This window comes from Larus michahellis, chromosome 7, assembly GCF_964199755.1.
Source record: "Larus michahellis chromosome 7, bLarMic1.1, whole genome shotgun sequence".
Classification (NCBI taxonomy): domain Eukaryota; kingdom Metazoa; phylum Chordata; class Aves; order Charadriiformes; family Laridae; genus Larus; species Larus michahellis.
The window spans coordinates 13,028,045-13,048,744 of NC_133902.1; the positions used below are offsets into that span (position 1 = coordinate 13,028,045).

General features: G+C 57.3%; 1 long non-coding RNA gene across 1 annotated transcript; it reads left to right on the plus strand.

Annotated features, from left to right (window-relative positions):
* Positions 1–1,445: 1,445 nt before the first annotated feature.
* LOC141746036 (uncharacterized) lies at positions 1,446–20,495 on the plus strand. The gene is made up of 3 exons (XR_012588197.1): positions 1,446–1,553; positions 19,103–19,180; positions 20,366–20,495. It is a non-coding gene; the product is annotated as an uncharacterized LOC141746036 (long non-coding RNA).
* Positions 20,496–20,700: the final 205 nt, after the last annotated feature.

A 20,700-nucleotide genomic window follows, 5' to 3' on the forward strand; every position in this document is an offset into this window, starting at 1 on the left:
TGGAGGACACTCTTGGTCGTATGGTTTAGTGTTAGGTAGTCCTGCGAGGAGCAGGGAGATAAGACTCTGTGATCCCTACGCGTCCCTTCCAACTTGAGATGTCCTGTGATTCCATGACTTTAACCCGAGCAGGGTTTGCTCAGGCCATTTCTCATTGAGATGTATGTCTGGTTTCGGGGATTATCTGCTCAGTGCGTGAAGCTGGAGGAGCCGGGAGAAGTGGTCTTTGTCACGACACTCAATTATGATGGCTGGACATTTCGCAGTGAACAGGAGCAGGGTTTTGCTGGGACATTTCTGCTTGACTCTCACCTGGCTGGTTTAGGACACCGAAAGCTGTCCCGCTGCAGAGCCACCCCCTGCACTGGTGGCTCTGGACCTTCTCCCTGGCACAGGAGGAGGACACCCGAGCTTCCGCACCGAGACCATCCCAGCACTGGGCACCCCAGGGAGGCTGGACACATCCAGGGCCACTGGCTACAGCTCCAGTGGCCCTGAGGCTGGACCAGGTGGTCCCAGGGCAGCACCAGAACGTGCAGGCACCTGCAGGCACAGGCTGTGGGAGGTGTCCCCAGGAAAGGGGGGGCATAGGGGTGTCTCCCCGACACCACCAGGTCCCCCAAAACCAGCAAACTGGCACCGCCTGTTTTAGCCCTGTTGGCACCTCGCTGCCCCCTGCGAGCCCGGCGTTGGGGTCCCCCAGGGTGGTCCCCCCAACCCTGCCTGCCCCTGTGTGTGTGGGGGGGTGTCAGTGCGAGCCGCTGGTGCCCCCAAACTGTGGTGTCTGCCGGAGCCCCAGCTACTGTCCCAGGGACCCGCAGGGTGACCCTGCTGTGGGGGCTGCCCTGCAGTCTGCCCTCCCTGGAGAGCACCCTCATGTGCTGTCCCGCAGGTGTGACCCCCCCCCAGGTGAGACCCCCGAGTGGGACTCCAGCTGCGACCCCTGATGTTATTTCCAGGTGTGACCTCCTCGTGTGCACCCCCTAAGCGTGGCCTCCCCCACAGTGCATGCACCCGCCCCCCCGGTGACTCCCCTCACTTTGACGTGCTGCAGCTGTATCGTCCTCAGCTCTGCCCCCTCTTCGGTCTCCCCGACCCCCCGGTGTGCACCCCCCGCTCTCCCCCCCTCCCGGTGTGCCCCCCCCGCGGTGTGCCCCCCCCAGTCCCCTCTCGGTGTGCCCCCCCTCAGTGGCCCCCCAGTCCTCTCCCGGTGTGCCCCCCCTCAGTGTCCCCCCAGTCACCTCCCGGTGTGCCCCCCCCGCGGTGTGCCCCTCCTCAGTGGCCCCCCAGTCCCCTCCCGGTGTGCCCACCTCTGGGTGCCCCCCCCGGTGTGCTCCCTCGGTGTGCCCCCCCTCAGTGGCCCCCCAGTCACCTCCCGGTGTGCCCCCCCCCCACGGTGTGCCCCCTCGGTGTGCTCCCCCCCGGCCCCCCCCCCGCGCCGCTCCCGCTCCCCCCGGCCGCGCGCATGTGCCGCGCCCGCCCCTCCCCCGCGCGGCGGCCGGACCCAGCGGCGGCCGGGCAGGATGAAGGACCGGACCGGGGAGCTGCGCGCCGTGAGTGGGGGGGGCACCGGCCGCGGGGGGGGGAGGGCAGCGCCTCTGCCCCTGCTCGGGGACCACTCGCCGTCGGCTCATCTCCCTCCGCCCCGGGCCGGGGGCCGCCGTGCCCCGAGCGGCGGCGGCGGCGGCTGGGCGGGAGGATGAGGGCCGGGGCCGAGCCCCACCGTCCCTCGCGGGGGTGTAGGGGCGGGAGCGGGGACCCCCGTAATGCGTCCTCTCCCCCTCCCCCCCCGGTCGTCCCCCCCCATCTTCCGTGGGCCGCTCCGGTTTCCCCCGGCGCCGGGCGGCTGCGGCTCCCGGGCGGGCGGTGCGAGCGGCGGGCGCTGCCCCGGGGGACCCCATCTCCCCCGGCACCGGCTGACCGGCCGCCCTGGGGGGGCCGAGCCGTCTGAAAACCATCCCCGTCTGAAGCAAACGAACAAACAAAATGTTTATTTTATATCTGGAGTAGGGAGGGCAGCGTCCGGCGGGGATGCCGCGGACGGGGGTGCCCCGTGGGCGGCAGGGCCCTGCCCGTGCCGTGCCGGTGACCCCCGGTGCCGTCTCCCGCTCCGGCCACCCGCTTCTGCACCCATTTTGCTTTTTCATCCTCCTGGCTCTGCTGATGTCATCTGGCCTGGGAAGAGCCCGGAGCCGCGCAGCCCTTCCAGGGCTGCCCGCCCGGGGGTCGCCAGCCGCTGCCCGACATCCCCCGCTGCCCCCCCCCCCCCCCCCCCCCCGGCACCGCCGCTGCCAACGCTGCCGTGACCTGCGGCCCTGCCGAGCCCGCGGGGGCGAGCGGGGCAGCAGGCACGGTCTGCAGGTGGTCCCGTGGGGGTGCCTGGGCGGGGTGAACCCCGCGCTGCGTCCCGCCGGTGGGGCAGTCGGAGATCCCCGCTGGTCCCGGGGTTCGGCTGGCGGAGCACGGGCAGCAGCTTCTGTGGGCGCCACGGTGGAGCCCCTTGCTGCCCCTTGGCTGCCTGCCGGGGACTGCAGGCACTGGGACCCCCCAGTCGCACCGGGGCGGGCGTGCAGCATGTGGGGGGCAGTGGGGATGCCCAGGGGGGGCAAGAGCCCGGAATCCCAGGGCATTACTCCAGCATCCAGCCTCCCGTCTCGTGCCACCACACCAGTGCTTGCTTTGCTGCTTTTTCTTGGGTTTTTTTTGTTTTTTTTTATTTTTTAATTATTTCACGATCGGGGCTGCCGAGCCACCTGGGAGGCGAGAGGGGGTCTGGTCATGGCATCTGTGGCCCATCCCGGGAGGGGTGACCCGGACGTGGAGTGAGGGGTGGTGGGGATGACTGTGGATGCCCAGGCTGGCTGTCCCCGTGGAGACCCTACTGGGATCACTTCAGCCGGGAGCTTGGCTTGGTCTGGAAAATGCCAGGATGGAGCTGGGGTGACGCCAGCAAGGGGCTGAGGGGCTGGCAGTCGATGCCGAGGGGGTGTCTGTGGATGCTGGAGGAGGAAGGGGCTATATAAAGAACAACTGCACCCCCCCCACCCCCCACTCAGCCGGAGCGCCTGGAAAGCACCCAGACAGGGGGGCTCTTTCTCCACCAACAGCGAAGGCTGTGAAATAGAATTGGAAAATAGGCTTTTTAATAATAATAGTAAAACCAGCCCCATGAATGTCCTCTTGGCAGCCGCTGCTGGCTGAGAAGTGATGCCGTAGAGTATTTTAAAATCTCTCCATTCCTTTTCCTGAAGAAAAATAAAATGTGTTTTTGCCTCGCTCCTGCTGATGATCCTTATTCATCAGCCTAATGCTGAAGGGTGCAGCATCCTCCCCGGGGCTCCCTGCCGCATCCGTGGGGCTCCTGGGGATGGAGGCCCAGTTCAGAGCATCTGGATGCCCCAAAGCTGAGTGGGTGCCCACAGTGGGGCAGAGGCTGGCAGGGCGGCAGGGAGCGGGGGCAGTGCGCATGGGAAACGTGGATTTACAGCCTTGGTGGTGGCAGTCACCTGCAAGGAGCAAGATGCTGCAGTGGACGGAGTATAAGGAGTATTTGGGTTTGTATTTTCTGCGCTGTTAGTAGCCAGCTTCATTAATAGCCTGGGCTGTTTTCTTCCTCTTTTAATATGGTGTCTAAATTCTGACAGGGATGATAAAAAAGAATTAAAAAAGAAGAGCTGGCATTATTGGTGCTGAGGAGGGGATGGAAGGCTTTTGCTGCTGTGTAGAACAAGAGCTTCATGTCTTAATGGGATTTTTAAAATGGTACTTGCGATGCAGAATGCTAATCCCATGTCTTCTCTGAACCTTGGTGCTCCGAGTTGTATTCAGACTCGCTGGAGCTTATCTAGTGCCCTGGGGGTGGTGGTGCCCCCAGGCCTACTCTGAACCAGGGACAGGAAATTTAGCTTATGGCTGAAAAATGTCCTCTTGTTGTGGAGGAGGAGCAGCCAAGGACTGGCCGTGAAGGATGCCTGTAAGGAGACCAGCAGAGCTTTGCTGTCAGCTGCTCGTGGGTAGGTGCCACAGCTCTGGCCACGGGTGGTGTTTCCTGCCCATCTGGAGTGGGGCTGGAGCTGTTCACCTTCCCCAAAACCCACAAGAGTAGCTCCTCCTGCTGCAGTTGTCCCTCTGCAGTGTTAGTGACAGAGCAGAGAAGGGATGAAAATCATCTGAAAAAGAATTTATTTTGCTTTTGGGACAGTCTCTAAGCTGCTTCTCCTTGTGCTCCAGGTACCTAAAATGTCTTTATTTAGGCTCGGCTCCAAAGCTTGAGGCTAGCTGGTGCCAAGGGTGCTGCATTATAAAGAGCCGTCACCAGCTGTGGATGGAGGAAGAGCCTGAAGGTCTGCTCAACGCGTGAGGGCTCTGCTGACCTGGCTCAGCAGGGCATCACGGCCAGGGTGTTGTGGGGCTGGGATGAGATGGTGCGTGCGTGCAGGACTGTGAGGGTTCCACGCTGCCTGGGAGGTGACAGCTCAGTTTGGGTGAGATGTTGGGATTTCCAGGCTGTGAGACAGGTATAAATGGTAAAATAATTATGAGTGATGTTTTGAGAGAGCAAGAGGAGGTGAGGGAGATGTGCAAGTGTCGTAGGATCACAGTGGTTTGGGTTGGAAGGGATCTTCAGAGGTCAGGGACACCTCCCACCAGCCCAGGTTGCTCCAAGCCCCATTCAGCCTGGCCTTGAACCCCTCCAGGGATGGGGCAGCCACAGCTTCTCTGGGCAACCTGGGCCAGGGTCCCACCACCCTCCTGGTACAACGTTTCTTCCTTATGTCTGACCTAACCCCAGCCCCGTTCAGTTCAAAACCACTGCCCCTTGTCCTGTCACTGCAGGCCCTGGTCAAAAGTCTCTCTCCCTCTTTCCTAGAAGCCCCTTGAAGTCCTGAGCAGCCGCAGGAAGGTCTCCCTGGAGCCGTGTCTTCTCCAGGCTGCAGAAGCTGAACTCTCTCAGGCTTTCTCCAGAGCAGAGGTGTTCCAGCCGTGGGAGCATGTTGGTGGCCTCCTGTGGGGCGTCTCTGCCAGGTCCATGTCTGCATTGTGGTGGGGAGCCCAGAGGTGGAGGCTTGCGGGGGGTGTGAGGAGAGCGGAGCAGAGGGGGAGCATCCCCTCCCTGTCCCTGCTGGCCACGCTGCTGGGGATGCAGCCCAGGAGACGCTTGGCGAAAGTGGGCTGCAAGTGCACATTGGCGGCTGATGTCCCATTTGTCACCCACCAGTATCCCCCTGTCCTTCTCTGCAGGGTGCTCTCCATCCATCGCTCCCTCCCTCAGCCAGTCTGTGCTGGTACTGGGGATTGCCCTGATCTGGGTGCAAGACCCTGCACTTGGCCTGGTTGAACTTCATGAGGTTCATGTGGACCCACTCCTCCAGCCTGTCCAGGTCTCTCTGGATGCCTCCCCTTCCCTGCAGTGCATCGACTGCCCCACTCAGCTCGGTGTCACCTGCAATCGGTTGCCCTCAATCCCACTGTCTGTGTTGTTGATGGAGATGTTGATCAGGAAAGTGGCATTTGGCCGTTCCTGGTCCCAGAGTGCCCTGTTTCCAGCAAGACTCAGTTCCCTGCACCTGCTCCCTGTTGCTGAAGCAGTGAGACGATGCCCAGGCACTGCAGGCTGCTGTGAGATGCCTGCCCAGGCCAGGAGAGGGGGTTTTGAGGGGACATGGAAGCTGGAGGGGTGCAGGGGGTCCGTAACTGTGTGGATCTGGATGGTTTGGATCAGGGTTGCTGCTGCTGGAGGAACTCCACACGCTTGGCATTACCGGCCATTAAGAAACACGTGGCTAGGTGATTTCGGGAGGAAGGGCCTCTGCTGTCAACATTTCATACAGCCAATTAGCAGAATTTCCAATAGTTATTGATTTTTGGTGACTGTAGCAGTTGCTGGGCTCTAATTGGTCTGGGAAAGATCATTTATTGGTTGACAGATCCTCTCCCTGTTACCTACCAGCCAGTGCTTGCTTGATGTTTTATCTTGCAGTTACATGATGGAAGTGTTCCTTGAGATGCTAGGGTGGATGCTGCCCAAAATTGTTGGGTTCGGGTGCTGCGGGGAGAGGTTTGGCAAGGCCACTGTTCTTGTGGGACGGTGTCCAGGCCTGGCAGGTTCCAGTGCTGGCAGAAGCTCCCCCAGCGTGAGAAGGACCTTCTCCAGAGCGGTGACAGGAGAAACAGGGACAGCGTGGCCCTGGAGGTCCCCCAGCACAGACCTGGTGTGGTGGGACTGGTCCTCTGTCTGAGACTCGGTGTCCGCAGAATTTGTAAGACCAAAGCCTCAACAGTTGTTTGCAACAAAGCAAGTGTACGAAGTGGTGGTCACATTTCTGGTCTAAAGGCTTGCCTTGCTCTAATGAGTGTTAATTAAGAATAAACACTCTGGGGTTTGAAGAGTTGCTCTTTATTTCATGGGGAGCTTTTGTTTCTCATCATACCTTGTTTTTGAGCGAGGAGCTGTTCCCCGCGCTAGCGGGAGAGGCGCAGGTGCAAAACCAGACCTGCTTTTGCGCATCTCCAGCTTCCATAAATGGTCAAAATGGTTTTGCGAGGCGCTTTCCTCCTGCGCCCATTGCTCCTCTCTGGCAGCCATTCGTGCCACACCGTTGTCCTCCCCAGCCGGCTGAAACCCCCGGCTCCTGCCTGCCTGCTGTGTCCCTGTTTTGAGTGCTGCCTCCTGTCTGTGGGAGTTGTGGGAGGTGTGTGTTAAAAATAAAAGGAGAGAGAAAAGTGGAGTCGGCTCCAGGTCCAGCTCCTTGGATCCCCCCCCTCTTCCCTCCTGCAGCAGCTGAAATCTGCGGCACAGCCCAACAGTACTTGCAGCCAGAGCTTGCTCCATCCCCTCTCGTTAATAATCCCGCTGATAATTTCTCTCTCAGGGGCACAAATGTGAAGTCGACCAAAGTTGCTGTTTGCAGCAGAAGTCGGGTCTCGTCAGTCTCCCTCTGGGCAGCAGGGCTTTACCGGAGCCACCCCCCAATGCCAAAGTCCCTGCTGACCCCAGAGATAGATATATTTGCTTATTTAAATGCTGTCTTCTTCCTTTCCTTTTTTTAACCCTCTTGGTTGCCTGGCGTGCTTTCAAGCTCTTCTATTCAACCAAAAGGGTCAAGTAAATAATTCAGCTTCACTTCTTCTCTCACCCATCGGGAAGCCGGGGCTGTCACGTGGCAGGTGGCAGCCGGTGCCTCCGTGTTGCGTGTCTGCAGCCCACACAGCCGCCCGCTCTGGCTGTAGTCAGCAGGGTGGATAGCGATGCTGAAAAGCTGATTTTTTTGGGGTCTGGAAGAAGTAAAGCTGCTGGGGAAGGCTGTGCACCACAGCTGCCCTTGGAGCACGCCTGGCCTGGCCGTCTCCCCACCGTCAGGGTGCCTCTCCAGGGAAGGTGCTTCGCCTGCTCCTTTGTGGTCCTGGAGAGTGGGAGGGGGTAAAACACGGGTGAGTTCTTGCTCCCTGGGGACTGACAGGCACGGCAGAAGATAACGGAGGTGATGGAGAGTGAGCCCACAATGCTGGCTATCAGTTGTGGGGTCCCGTCCATCTTTGTGCTGTGGGGATGCCGGTAGCAGCAGCTGGCACATGCCCGAGTAGGGCAAGCCAAAGAAAACTTAACGTCAGGAAGGAAGAGGCCCTTTGATGTGCTTTCAAACACAGCAGCATGCAAATCTCAGCTTCTAGGTCGGCTCTGGGTGGTGTTCCGTGTCCCCACCCTGGGAGGAGACTGGTGTCTGCAGCGGGGGTCTGCGCGGTGGTGGCTGGAGGTTTGGAGGCCAGGCAGGCTCAACCCCCACGGGCACCGGCCTCAGGGGGGGATGCTGAGCCCCGGGGTCCCTCGCTGTCTGCTGGGGAGCTCAAGGTGCGGTGCGGTGGGGGCTTGGTGGTCCCACCGAAGTCAGCCTGAATGCAAAAATACTCTTTGCCTCCTGAAACCTGGTGCCACGCTGTGGGCGCTGAAGAGTAATGAGACATTGCGTTCACAAGCCATGTATGTTGGCTGCACGCTGGATGTCTAAAAGGGCTCGAGCCAAAGGGATTTAGACTAGTTCCCGTCATTCTAATTGCAAGTGTCTTTGTCTTTGTGCGAGCTGCTCGGAAGCTATACAAATGTTTGTTTTGCTGTGTATCTCCCTGTTAACAAGATTTCTCAGGAAATATGCAAAGTTATCACTACAGGCAGAACATGTACAGTAAGGCTCATTAAGCTAAGTACTGTGATAAATTGCTACTTCCAGAAAATTATGTGTATTAGCAAAAAGGAGAAGAGTGAGCCCAAGTGGAAGACCCAGGAAGATGGAGCGTGCAGTAACATCCTGGTTCCGGGCAGATGGAGGGTGACCTGAGCAAACCCACGGCAGGGGACGGCCAAATGTCCTTGGACTGCGGCGTCTGCAGGATTATCCTTAGAGGAGACGCATAAGGAGGGGAAGGCGAGCAGGGAAGGACGGCGTGGGAAACAGCAACAGCACGATGCTGTGTCAGGACCAGGCCAGGCATAAAGCCAACGGGACTGTCTTTACTTAGAAGAAATATAAAACGAGGCAACTCTGGAAGCACAAGGAGTAGAAAGTTTTGCTGAGCTGGAAGGCAGGGGTGGAGAGCGGGGGCTGTCTGTGTCTCTGCCGTTGATGGGCAGCGGCAGGGCTGGGCTCTGAAATGTGTGTGCTGCCTTGCCCCACGAATATGGAAGCAGACTAATGGCTGTGAGCAGAGGATGGGCGTGTGGTGTGTCATGGGCTCACAGGTTTGGGTTGGAAGGAACCTTCAAAGATCATCCAGTGTCACCCCCTGCCCTGGGCAGGGACACCTCCCACCGGCCCAGGTTGCTCCAAGCCCTGTCCAACCTGGCCTTGAACCCCTCCAGGGATGGGGCAGCCACAGCTTCTCTGGGCAACCTGGGCCAGGGTCCCACCACCCTCCTGGTACAACGTTTCTTCCTTATGTCCGACCTAACCCCAGCCCCGTTCAGTTCAAAACCACTGCCCCTTGTCCTGTCACTGCAGGCCCTGGTCAAAAGTCTCTCTCCCTCTTTCCTAGAAGCCCCTTTAAGTCCTGAGCAGCCGCAGGAAGGTCTCCCTGGAGCCGTGTCTTCTCCAGGCTGCAGAAGCTGAACTCTCTCAGGCTTTCTCCAGAGCAGAGGTGTTCCAGCTGTGGGAGCATGTTGGTGGCCTCCTGTGGGGCGTCTCTGCCAGGTCCATGTCTGCGTTGTGGTGGGGAGCCCAGAGGTGGAGGCTTGCGGGGGGTGTGAGGAGAGCGGAGCAGAGGGGGAGCATCCCCTCCCTGTCCCTGCTGGCCACGCTGCTGGGGATGCAGCCCATATGTCTTTTTATGTGATGCTGGTGATATTTGGGAGGTGATGGTGTAGATCCAGAGGCACCCTGCTTCCGTTCCTGTAGAAGGCCATAGGCATGACCCTTCTCTACTGCACTTCTCCATTACCTGTCCCACACTACTGTATTTGAAAGCTGGCAGGTCATGTCAGGAAGACAGTTTCTTTGCCTCAGATCTGCAGGACTGATGCTGACCCTGTGCAAGCCGCTCTAGGTGACTGGCTTGACCAGGCATCCTTGAATGTGGGCTGTGATAAGAAACCCACCGTGAATCCATTCTACTTTTGTTGCTCACCTTTTCTTGAGCTGTGTACCCATGCTGACTAGTTTGAGTTTTGTAAATAGATGTTTCATTTGCTTTTCACCTGCCTTGAATGCAAGCAGATCCTAAGTGCTCAGGTCACACGTGAGAGATGTCCTGAAGTAACTTTCAACCTTCTTCAGTGTGATACTCTTGAGTATTTCTAGTGGAGATGCAGGAGATACCCCCGTGCAGCCAGCCTCCTCTGGCAGGAGGGTCTCTTCCTCCGTTAACTTTTGCAGAAGCCTTAGAAGTAGTGAGCGGAGCCCGGGACATCTGCTGACTGCTGGTAGAATCCTGTCCTTGGGGACATCTGGAGGAGAACGGGAAATCCTTCCACTGCAGCAGCACGGAGATGTCAGGCTATTGAGATGTCAGGCATGCGTTTGAGACCTCGCTATTACACACAGCCTCCTTGGCCTGTTTCGCAGCCTTGTTGAGACTTCCCATCGTGCAGTACTTCTGCTGTAACGTCTGCTGTGGATATTTTAGTATTAAGTCTTCCTTTTTACCTGCCATTGCTTTCAGATCTTCCATCAAGTCCTGTCTTCGGCTTTGTGGTGTACGAAACGACTGTTTGTTTTGGTTTTCCAGAAGATGTTTGCTTTCTGGGAGGGTCAGTGTCTCACCTGGGTCGTGCTAAGGCTCCTTTATATGGTCTAGGCACGAGCACCAAAGAAATGTCATTCCCACGTTTGAGCATTCATGACCATTTGCGCAGTTTGGTCTAGTGGAAGATGTCCCTGCCCATGGCAGGGGGGGTTGGACTGCACGATCTTCGACGCTCCCTTCCAAACCAGCATGTTGCATGAGTGTCTGTTTGTAGCCGGTGCAGTCTGATTTGAAGGATAAATGTTTTGTGGACTGCCTTGATTTTCATGTGTTGATCCTCCACTGGTGACACGGGCCATGGGAGCTGTGGTGCCGCTGCGTCACCTCCTCTGCCTGAGGCTTTCCTTCTCTTGTTGCCAGCAGCTTCCCAGTACAGACCTCGCAGTCGCTGGTGGGCATCGCCAGGGGTTGGTGTCGATTGTAGAGCCAATTTGCGTAGACACCAACACGTGGTGGTGATCCTGGCAGAAACTTCTCCGAGTTCTGACCCTGGCCAATGTGCGACGAGGTGGAGAGGAGAGACAAGTGCTGTGACTGCAGGTGCTTGTTCTGCCCACGTGAAGCTCTGGTCTGCGCAGAAACCGTACCAAGGATGGTGCCACCATCAAAAGGATGTTAAGGAATTAATTTCAGATGAATTTAGTCTGTCTGCTGTTATGCAAATAATTCTTTAGCCATCATTGCAAATTTGTAAATTACTGACTGTAAAATATTGATGCCTTTCCAGTAGACCATAGTACTGTCCGTGTTCTAAAGCTACAGGAGGAGGTTGGTGAGCTCAACTTCTTGCCCTCTGCAGGACTGGTGACACCTCTGTCACCTCCAACGTTTGTTCTTAATAGCTCAGTGAAATTTTACATGCCTGCTTCTAAAACGGAGCTTAAGAGGTGACCACGGCTCTAATAAAAGTGTTGGGCTTCGTGACAAAGGCCGGTAATGTAATTCTGCAGCAATGAAAGCCAACACTGAAGGACAAAACTCTTGGAAATTTTGTTCTCCCTTGTACTGCTCGTGTCGGAAATTGGAAACGCACACTGACTCATGCAGATGTTGCTGAATGCTGAAGTCATTTGTGCCTTCAACATTTCATCATCAAAAAGTTGCTAGTGGGAAGTACGGGCTGGTTTTGCTGAATACTGGAATCGGGCATAGCTGAGTTGAGGCCTGTGTGCTATAAAACGCTCGTTTTTTTATGGTGCATAGCTGTTCTGTGTATATAGTCTGTAAAATCTGCTCAGGCTGAGGCTGTAGGTAATTTAAGTCATCGTCTTAGGTGGTTCAGCTCTGCAGGGCTCTCTCCCAGGAGCAGACCCTCTGTCTGTCTTCGTCCTCAGCCTTGACACCACCTCCCTGAAAACCCTCTGGAGGAGGACTTCTGCCTCTGGGCTCCTGAGGAAAGAGTTGGTTTGGCTGCTGCAAAATGCTAAAGCAAACCCTAAGGTGCAAAGGCTCAATGCAGCCTCCCGGGCTGAGGGTGGTGGTAGTTTGGTGGGTGGGAGGCCTGTGGGTGCTTTGGACCTTGTTCAGGTGAAGCTTCGGCAGCAGAGCCACAGCGAGCTGCTCTTCTTCTGCTGCTGAGCATCGCGGAGTTGGGCTGGGATTTTTCCAGGGATCTGGGCATCCGTACATCTTAATGCGTGTCCTGTAGGCTTTTTAAGATGGCTGAGAAGAGATCTCAGTGCCGCTCACTGCTGAGTTATTCTGACCTCGTCCTTCTTCTCAGCGACGTGTGCAGGCGTGCACCGGAGCTGTGGGGAGTGAGCTGCCGCAGGAGCTCTTGGGTGCCAGCTGCACGGGCCCCGGCTCGTGGACTGGAACCCGGGCAACAAGGCTGCTACTGTTGGACCCTTGCCTGCCGCTCTGTGCGTGGACACAGTCTCGGTCACGACCCACTGCTGCTCGGAGAGCATCCCCTGCTGAGCAGCTCTGTGCTGTGCGTGCATGTTGCAGGGCATTGGTGCCCTGCAGGTTTTGGTGCAGAAAGGGCCGTTGTTCTGCAAAGAAAGTCAAGCCCAGATGGCTGAAATTTCTTAGGCTGGGCAGATCAGTGTGGAGGTGTCCAGTAAATAAAAAAAAACCCAAGAGATTCAGCCTGGAAGCGAAGCCGGTGAGCAGCATCCTTCATCTCTTAGGGACGAGGCCTTTTTTTTCTTAACTTAATAGTCTCTGAAAGGGGGGCAGCAGCTGTTGCGGCTTTTCCATTTCGCTGTGCTTTTGGGAAGCTTGCCTTATCTCCGGTGGGCATGGCATGGTGGCTGGAGGCAGGGCTAGGGCTCGCTGCCTGCTGCCTGCTTCTGCAGCGCGGGTGTCCCCTAGGAGAGGGGTGAGCGCCGCTGGCAGGGCTTGGCGGGGGGATGAGCTGGGGGGGTCGGCGCCGTCCCCTGGGCTGCAGAGGTGCCCAGAGGCAGCCAAGCCCGTTGCTCCTTTGTCCTGGTGTGGCTCTGCACATGAACCCGGACATGGTCAAATTCATCTGCAACGCTAACAGAGGAGAGCAGGAGCTGAAGCCTGTGCGTAGCCACTGCTGAGATAACAGAGACCTCGTTACGCCCTGCTGCAGCTCGCTCTGCCTGCCGCCTCTTGCTTTTTGGGGGAGAGCAGGCTTTGAGTCTTTTTGGTTAGTTTGTGCTCCTCTGCCATCTTCCAGAAAGCGCCTATGGAGGGAACGGGGCTGGTTTGAACAGGAGGGTTGTAACCTGCTGGACAATGAATTTATTAGCAGTGTGCGTGTTGGCAAACCCATAGAGCTGGGATGCCCCAGGGCTCTGGACTGTCTCGCCATCCGCTGCTCCACTTTGCTGGGGAGGTTATCGCAGCTCAGCTCTCCCTCCTTTTGTGATTTTGGCCCTTGAGGAGGGGCAGGTTTAAAACAAGGCCCCAAAAGATGCTGGAGGAGCTTGGGCTGACCTGCCCTCTCCATCCTGCTCCCCACACTCATCGGCGCCGGAAGCAGCAGCTCCCAGAGCCGTCCCCACTGCTTGCCGCGCTGCCTGCTGCTTGGCCTCCAGCAGGCTGGAGAAATAAAAAACCCTACGGAAGAGGGGTTATCTTCACCTACCCTGTGCAGGGGGTGAAAGCACAGGGACCCCGGGTCTCCGGTGCTGCCTGAAAGTGCCCAAAGCCAAAGCAGGTGTCGAGGGAGGTTGATCAAACCCCTCCTGCTCTGGATGTGCCGGGGGCAGAGCACCCACTCCTCGTGCCAGGGACGCCGTCAGCCATCAGCACTTCATGCGGCATCTGTATGCATAAAGCGGGCAACGCCAGTGACCTGCCAAGGCTGCGGAGCTGGTTGTGTTAATTAACTTGGGCTCGTCGCCTACTGTAAGCTGTTTTTAGAGCTAGTCTCACCTCCGGCACTTAGACTTGCAGCACTTTGCTGTGGCTCTCTGTCCTCTCCCCCTGAGGCTGGGACATGTCAGGGGTGCCCAGCGGATGTGGAGATGGATGGCTGGCTGGTTCAGCAGCTGAGGAGCACCGGGAGGATTGTGTGCCCACATGCTTCCGTGGCGTTTGGGAGTACCCGCCCCTTGCCTGTCACTGGCAAGCAAGTCTGGGCCTTTGAAGGCTGTGAATTATTTGCTGCTGGTGTTGAGTAGCACCAGCAGGGAGCTTTGAGCTAGACTGGAGCTTTCCATGTGGCTTTGAAAACCTGGGATGCTCACAGCTGGGATGCGTGAAGCCAAAACGCTGTCAGCTGGGTGGACACTTTAGATTTCCTTAGAAGTGTTTTGGTTTGGTTTTTACTTTGGCAGTGGTGCATGGGAAGATGCTGCAAGCCTGGGCTGAGAGTGCCTGCGCGGGCCAGCAGCGTTCCTGGACTGAGCCCTGGGATGGAGAGAAGTGCCGGGAGCAGGTGATCCTTCAGCACCTTGCATCCCAGGGAGCTGTGCCTGCCCAGTGGCGTCTCCTCCCCACTGAGTCCTCATTAGCCCTGTGGCTAACGCCGCTGCTGCCTCCCTCGTGCGGGGTTGTCGGGCGATCAGCCTGACACTGTGTGTCGGAGGTGGCGTGGCACGGAGGGTATTTCCAGTGACGTGCGTTAGACAGATGGTGCCCTTATCCAGCCCAGAGCAAGACGTGCCCTCCCGACCAGCAGGATCCATCCATGTAATTTCCTTTTCGCAGGGCTCCCGGCCGGGTTTTTGTGCCGCTCTCCCCGCACGCAGCAGGGCAGCGCTATGTTCAGTGCCTGCCCTAAATAACCATCGCCCTGCCTGTGCATTAGTGCTCTGCGGTGCCTGGGGGGTGAGCTGCCTTGAAAATAGAAGTGCCTCCAACAAGACTTGCATATGGCTTTGGCAGAAACCCTCTCCCTGGACAGTGGGTGGCTTCCTCCGGGATTTCTGGGTCTAACAAATGGGTGGGACCAGTGGGCAGCAGGATGGGACAAAGCAACGACGTGGCATCGTGCATGCAATGAGCCAGGACCGTTTCGGAGGTGGAAGGGAAGGACAAGAAGTGACAAGGAGATGGGCAGCATGCTGACCTGCTGCCTTTCCTTGGCTGCCAGTAATCTCTGGTCTGCATGGTCACAGCAAAAGCCAGTGTTTAAAATGAATGATGGGGAATGCTTTCCACATAGGCTAAAAATTCCTGCAAATTAAGATCCTGCCAGAATGAAGGCAATAAAAGCTGGATGGGTGCAGGAGGAATTGTGATGGAGGTGCATTTTCCTGTGCAGGGCTGCAGAGGCTCGCTGGTGTTTCCCATCCTGCTTATCTGGGAGGGGGCTTTCATATGATCACAGAGTGCTTTGCGTTGGAAGGGACCTTCAAAGATCATCGAGTGCCACCCCCTGCCCTGGGCAGGGACACCTCCCACCAGCCCAGGTTGCTCCAAGCCCCGTCCAACCTGGCCTTGAACCCCTCCAGGGATGGGGCAGCCACAGCTTCTCTGGGCAACCTGGGCCAGGGTCCCACCACCCTCATGGTACAACATTTCTTCCTTATGTCCGACCTAACCCCAGCCCCGTTCAGTTCAAAACCGCTGCCCCTTGTCCTGTCACTGCAGGCCCTGGTCAAAAGTCTCTCTCCCTCTTTCCTAGAAGCCTCCTTAAGTCCTGAGCAGCCGCAGGAAGGTCTCCCTGGAGCCGTGTCTTCTCCAGGCTGCAGAAGCTGAACTCTCTCAGGCTTTCTCCAGAGCAGAGGTGTTCCAGCCGTGGGAGCATGTTGGTGGCCTCCTGTGGGGCGTCTCTGCCAGGTCCATGTCTGCGTTGTGGTGGGGAGCCCAGAGGTGGAGGCTTGCGGGGGGTGTGAGGAGAGCGGAGCAGAGGGGGAGCATCCCCTCTCTGTCCCTGCTGGCCACGCTGCTGGGGATGCAGCCCAGGAGACGCTTGGCGAAAGTGGGCTGCAAGTGCACATTGGCGGCTGATGTCCCATTTGTCGCCCACCAGTATCCCCCAGTCCTTCTCTGCAGGGTGCTCTCAGCCCCCTCTCCTTTGACCCCTTCCCGTGGATGGCCGTCCTGTTGGCTGTGTGTCGAGGTGGCACAGGGGTGGCAGGCTGGACACACGTGCCATGGCAGAGCTGCCATCTGCCCCCTGCACTGTGTCAGAAACCTCTGGACAGGACCACGTCCTGGGCTGTGTCCCATGAGACATGGAGACAAGCCACGCTGTGGCAGGTGCTGGGGATGGGTCAGGAGATGGGCTGGTGCCCAAGGCCAGACTTTGTGGCACAGAGCTGGAGTTGGCAGAGCTGGAAGGAGCACGGAGAAGGAGTGGTACAGTGGGTGCAGGAGGTCAGCTGGAATAACAGCCCCATTTCCTCTGAGAATTCTCCCTGAAATGCAGCCCACCATCCAGCAGCCTAACAGCTGCACTGAGCTAATGATGACACCCCACAGCTGAAAGCCCATGTGTGGAGACTGCTGGTGGCGGGGGCTGTCGGGGACGTCCCTGTCACTGGCCCGGAGAGGCTGGTCAGGGCGGTGGGAAGGAGGATGCCATGACCTGGGGGTGTGTATGTCTGGGGCAGCGTTTGCGTTGGCAGCTGCATCTTCCGTCACTTGCGATGTGTGTCCCCAGGATCTGTTGGCATTACGTGTTTCTGAGATCCTCGGCAGGGGTACTGTAAGTGGGAGTTTCTGACTGCTCGTGCCATTTGGGGTAACGCTGGCACAAGGCGGGCAGAAATTGTGCCCGTTTGCATGCGCTGGCCAAACGTCCCTCGGTCCAGGAGTTATGACTGAAATGCTGGTAGCTACATCCACTAAGCAAGCATTCATCCATGCAGACGTCCGTCCTAGCTTTAGGAGATAATGCTTTTTGGCCTCCTCGGTGGCGAGAGCTGCTCAAGTGTGCCAGCGGTGCTCTGGGGGTGGTGGAGAGGGCGTAGGCATTGCTCTGTGTCCGTTTGTGGACCCCAGACGGACCTTTGCTTGCAGCTGGCGGCGGCTGTGCTGGTGAAGCAGGGCTCGTTCACAGGCCGAATGAATGAGACGTTGGCAGCGGAGCTGGGACTCGAGGGTGACAGACGTTGCTTTGCTAAGGCAGGTTTTGAGTGAGGCTGGAGCTGCAATGGTAGGGGACGGTAGGTGGAGAGGGCACAGGTCCCTCCAGCCTGGCTGCCTGGTGGTGTTGGGGTGCAGGAGGGGTGTAACGGAGCCCATGGCCAAATCCTGCCCTGGCCGCAGGGCTGTGCGGGTGCTGCTGGCTGGGGCTGTGCATCCAGCTCTGCACCGAGCCTGATTCATGTTCCAGCTCTTGGTGCTGGGCTGTGACCGCTGGCAGGGACCTGCCTCCACTCCCCAGTGTGAGAGCAAACTGACAAACTTTGGAAACAAAAAGCTTCAGGAAAGAAGCTGAGTCCTGCCTGTCACAAAGGACAGGGCGATCTGCAGGGAGCGTGCAGAGCTCTCCACAAGTCCAGACAAGTACAGCCATGTGCGCTGGCAGCCCAGAAACCCCCCGCAGCCTGGGCTGCATCCCCAGCAGCGTGGGCAGCAGGGTGACGGGGGGATTCTGCCCCTCTGCTCCGCTCCGTGAGACCCCCCTGCAGTGCTGCCTCCAGCTCTGGGGCACCAACAGCAGAAGGACACGGAGCTGTTGGAGAGGGGCCAGAGGAGGCCCCGGAGACGCTGGGAGGGCTGGAGCCCCTCTGCTGTGAGGACAGGCTGAGAGAGCTGGGGGGGTTCAGCCTGGAGAAGAGAAGGCTCAAGGGAGACCTTCCAGCCCATTCCAGTCCCTAAAGGGGCTCCAGGAAATATGGTGACAAAAATTTTTCGCAGGGCCTGTAGCGATAAGACAAAGGGTAATGGTTTTAAACTAAAAGAGGGAAGATTCGTCGAGATATAAGGAAGAAATTCTTGACTGTGGGGGTGGTGAGCCCCTGGCCCAGGTTGCCCAGAGAGGTGGTCAATGCCTGGACACATTCAAGGCCGGGTTGGACGGGGCTCTGAGTAACCTGATCAAGTTGAAGATGTCACTGCTCATGGCAGCGGGGTTGGACTAGAGACCTTTAAAGGTCCCTTCCAACCCAAACTATTCCATGATTCTATGCCTGTGCAGGCAGGGGACCACTGACCCCTCTCCCCATCCATGCTCCCAGCACAATGGTGTATTTTCAGCAACACAGGGAAGAGATCCAAGTCAAAGCAGGAGAAAGCTCTGGGTGCTTATCCACAGGTTGATCTCGCCCAGCTCCATCAAAATCTAAATGCATTGACCTGTTCCCAGGCTGGCGGCTCCTGCCGTGCCCCGGTCTCACTGTGCGGGTGGCTCCTGCCAGCTGGGTCCTGGTGTGGGGGCCTGGCCGTGGCCCACATGGACAAATTCTGAATTCCTGGCTTCAGGGAATGTTTCTTCTTTGTTTTCTCTTGAATCATGATAGCTCTCCTATCTTGAGATCTTTGGATAAGCCATTTGTGAAGCGCTTGCCAAAGCGAAGGGTGCCACAGGCGGTGGCAGGGCTGAAAGCTGAGGTCTCCTCTGGGTGACTTCACCCAAATCAGTCACCCTAGGTTGAAAAGCCAATTTTAGGGGGAAGGATAGGTGTTTCATCTGACTTATTTCAAGGTAAGAGGTATCTCTCTGGAGACTGCATTGGCTAGGTCTGCAAAGTGTGAAAGGCCTGCGGGGGGACGTGTAACCATCTGCAACGTGTGGGGCAATTACAAGATGCGCAGAGACAGTCCTCTCTCTTAAATCTTCTCCATCTTACCGGCTCCTTGTCTCTAGTGAAGACGGAGTAAGAAGAAACGTTTCCACCCCATTAATTTTCCATTTCCCTCCATCATGTACCTGCTTTAGATAATAATCTTTTAAATGTCTCCTTATACAGAGGACTGTAAGTTTTCATTCCCCTGCGAGCTCGCGTCCTCTGCCTCACTGGGGCGGGAGGTGTTTTCATCTCTGGTGACAATGACACACACGGTACTGCAGACAAGGACAACCCCTCATTTGCCTGCTGTGGCTTTACTAGTTCCATTGTGTTTTCTGTTTTCTCCCATCTTTCCTGCACTCCGCAGCATCCCTCGTGCTTTCCCCTCCCGGCTGTTTGCTCGGCCTTTGTGCACAAGCACAGCTGCATGTGGCTCATTAAGTTGCCCCTCCCATCTCTCTGTAAATGCGTAGGTATCGTTAGTCTTGTTCTGTGCTCGCCAGGGGAGGCCACGCAGTGTGGCAGCTGGCTGCGGTGGTGTTTTGCGTTATGCCTTTATTGCTGGAACTGGCCGTCCGCTGCTCTCTTGGTGTCCGTAGTGCTCTGGTGCGGCAGCGCCGGGGGCATCCCACGCTCTGGCTGGCGTTTGCCCCAGCTCCTGGGAGCAAGTGAGCAAAGGAGAAGGGGAAGACGCCCTTGAGGAGCTCCTGAAATGGAGCCGCAAACTTTGCAGGAAGCACTTGTTGATGCCTCTCTCTGTGTCCTTGCAGGCGAAGGACAGCGACGATGATGATGAAGTCACCGTCAGTGTGGACCGGGACCGCTTCATGGACGAGTTCTTTGAGCAGGTGGGAGTTTTGTTTCCCCAGTGCAGCTTTAAAGCCAGTTCAGAGCTGTCTCTTGGCACCGGAGCGGGCTGCGGCGCTGTGGCACGGGCTCCCACCGCAGGCAGGGAGCAGCGGTGGAGGTGGGCATGGAGGTGCTGCCCCAGCTAACGCTGCTCAGCTGATGCTTGGGGTCCTCGAGGGTTGTGCTCAGAGTGCTCATTAGCAGGAAAAAGGCTTCTACGCAGACCTGAGGCTGTTGTGGGCTTACCTGGCCCTGTGGGTGTTTTGCTGTGCCACCTCCTCCTCCAGAAATGGAGCAGGTGAGCCTTGCAGCCTGATACTAAAGCGGACTGGCTCTCAAACCTCTCCTGAAAGCACCTCTGCAGAGTAGCAGTTTCTGCATGGGACTGATTTAATTTTGTGCCTCTCGTTACCGAACAAGAGGTTGTCTTCTGGCATGTGGGTGGCTGTAAGATCTGCATGTGGATTTTTAGCACACCCTGAGCATGGCATGTGTGTAGGGGGTGTTAAAATGTATCCGTGCAGGCAATGGAGTGGGGAATGAAAAAAATCTGACATGCAGATGGAGGAAGATGAGCAGAGCGGTGGTGTGAGTCGAAAGAGAAGACAGAGCTAGAGGGTGGGCAGCCCAGCAGGCAGAGGACGCGAACCGAGGTTCCCCCTCTCGGCGACGCCAGCGTGTCTCCTTGTAGCACAGGAGCGCGAGGAAGATGCCAGCACCCATTTGCTGGCAAATTTGGCTTCCCTGGTCTATGGGTGAGGGTCAAACTGGGCTTCTCAGCCGCTGGAGCAAAGAGCCATGGCGGACTGAGCCAGGACCAAGCCTGGCTTCAGCAACGGCAGCAATTGGACGTGCAACCTTGCTGGATGTGCAGAATCCGGGAATCCATAGGTCTAATGCTAATTTCAATAAAGCTCAAATGTTTCCCAGTGTATCACAAAGGATGCAGGATGCAGAGTCTGTATTACATTGCTGTGACTGCAAAGCTGTCAGCTGTGATGTGGAAGGTCTGATTTCATGGTGGTCCTATGGTTTCAGGATCCAGATGGGAAATATTTGTCCAGGAGGACGTTTGCTGTGGTTCAGATGTGTCGTGGTTGCTTTGGGATAGGGTTTAATAATCCCTCCCTTTCCAAAAGTCCGGGCCTCTCACAGGAGACCTGTCTTGTTGTCCATCCCCACAGGTGGAAGAAATTCGAGGGTTCATCGATAAAATTTCGGAGAATGTGGAGGAAGTGAAGAGGAAGCACAGTGCCATCCTTGCTTCGCCCAACCCCGATGAGAGTGAGTGAGCCGTCATCTGCTCGCATCCCTGTGGGCACCTGGCTGCGCTGGGCTGGGCTGCTTGCGGGGTGGTCGGAGTCCAACAGAAGTCCTCTTGTCTTCAGGTGGCTGTGGCTGGAAAGCCACAAGCCACCAGGGTGGCTGATGGCCGGCGTGAGGGAGGGCTGGGACTTCTGTGGGAAGGAGAGGGAGGGATGGCTGATGGCTTTCTGACCTTGAGAGGTGGTGAGGGTCC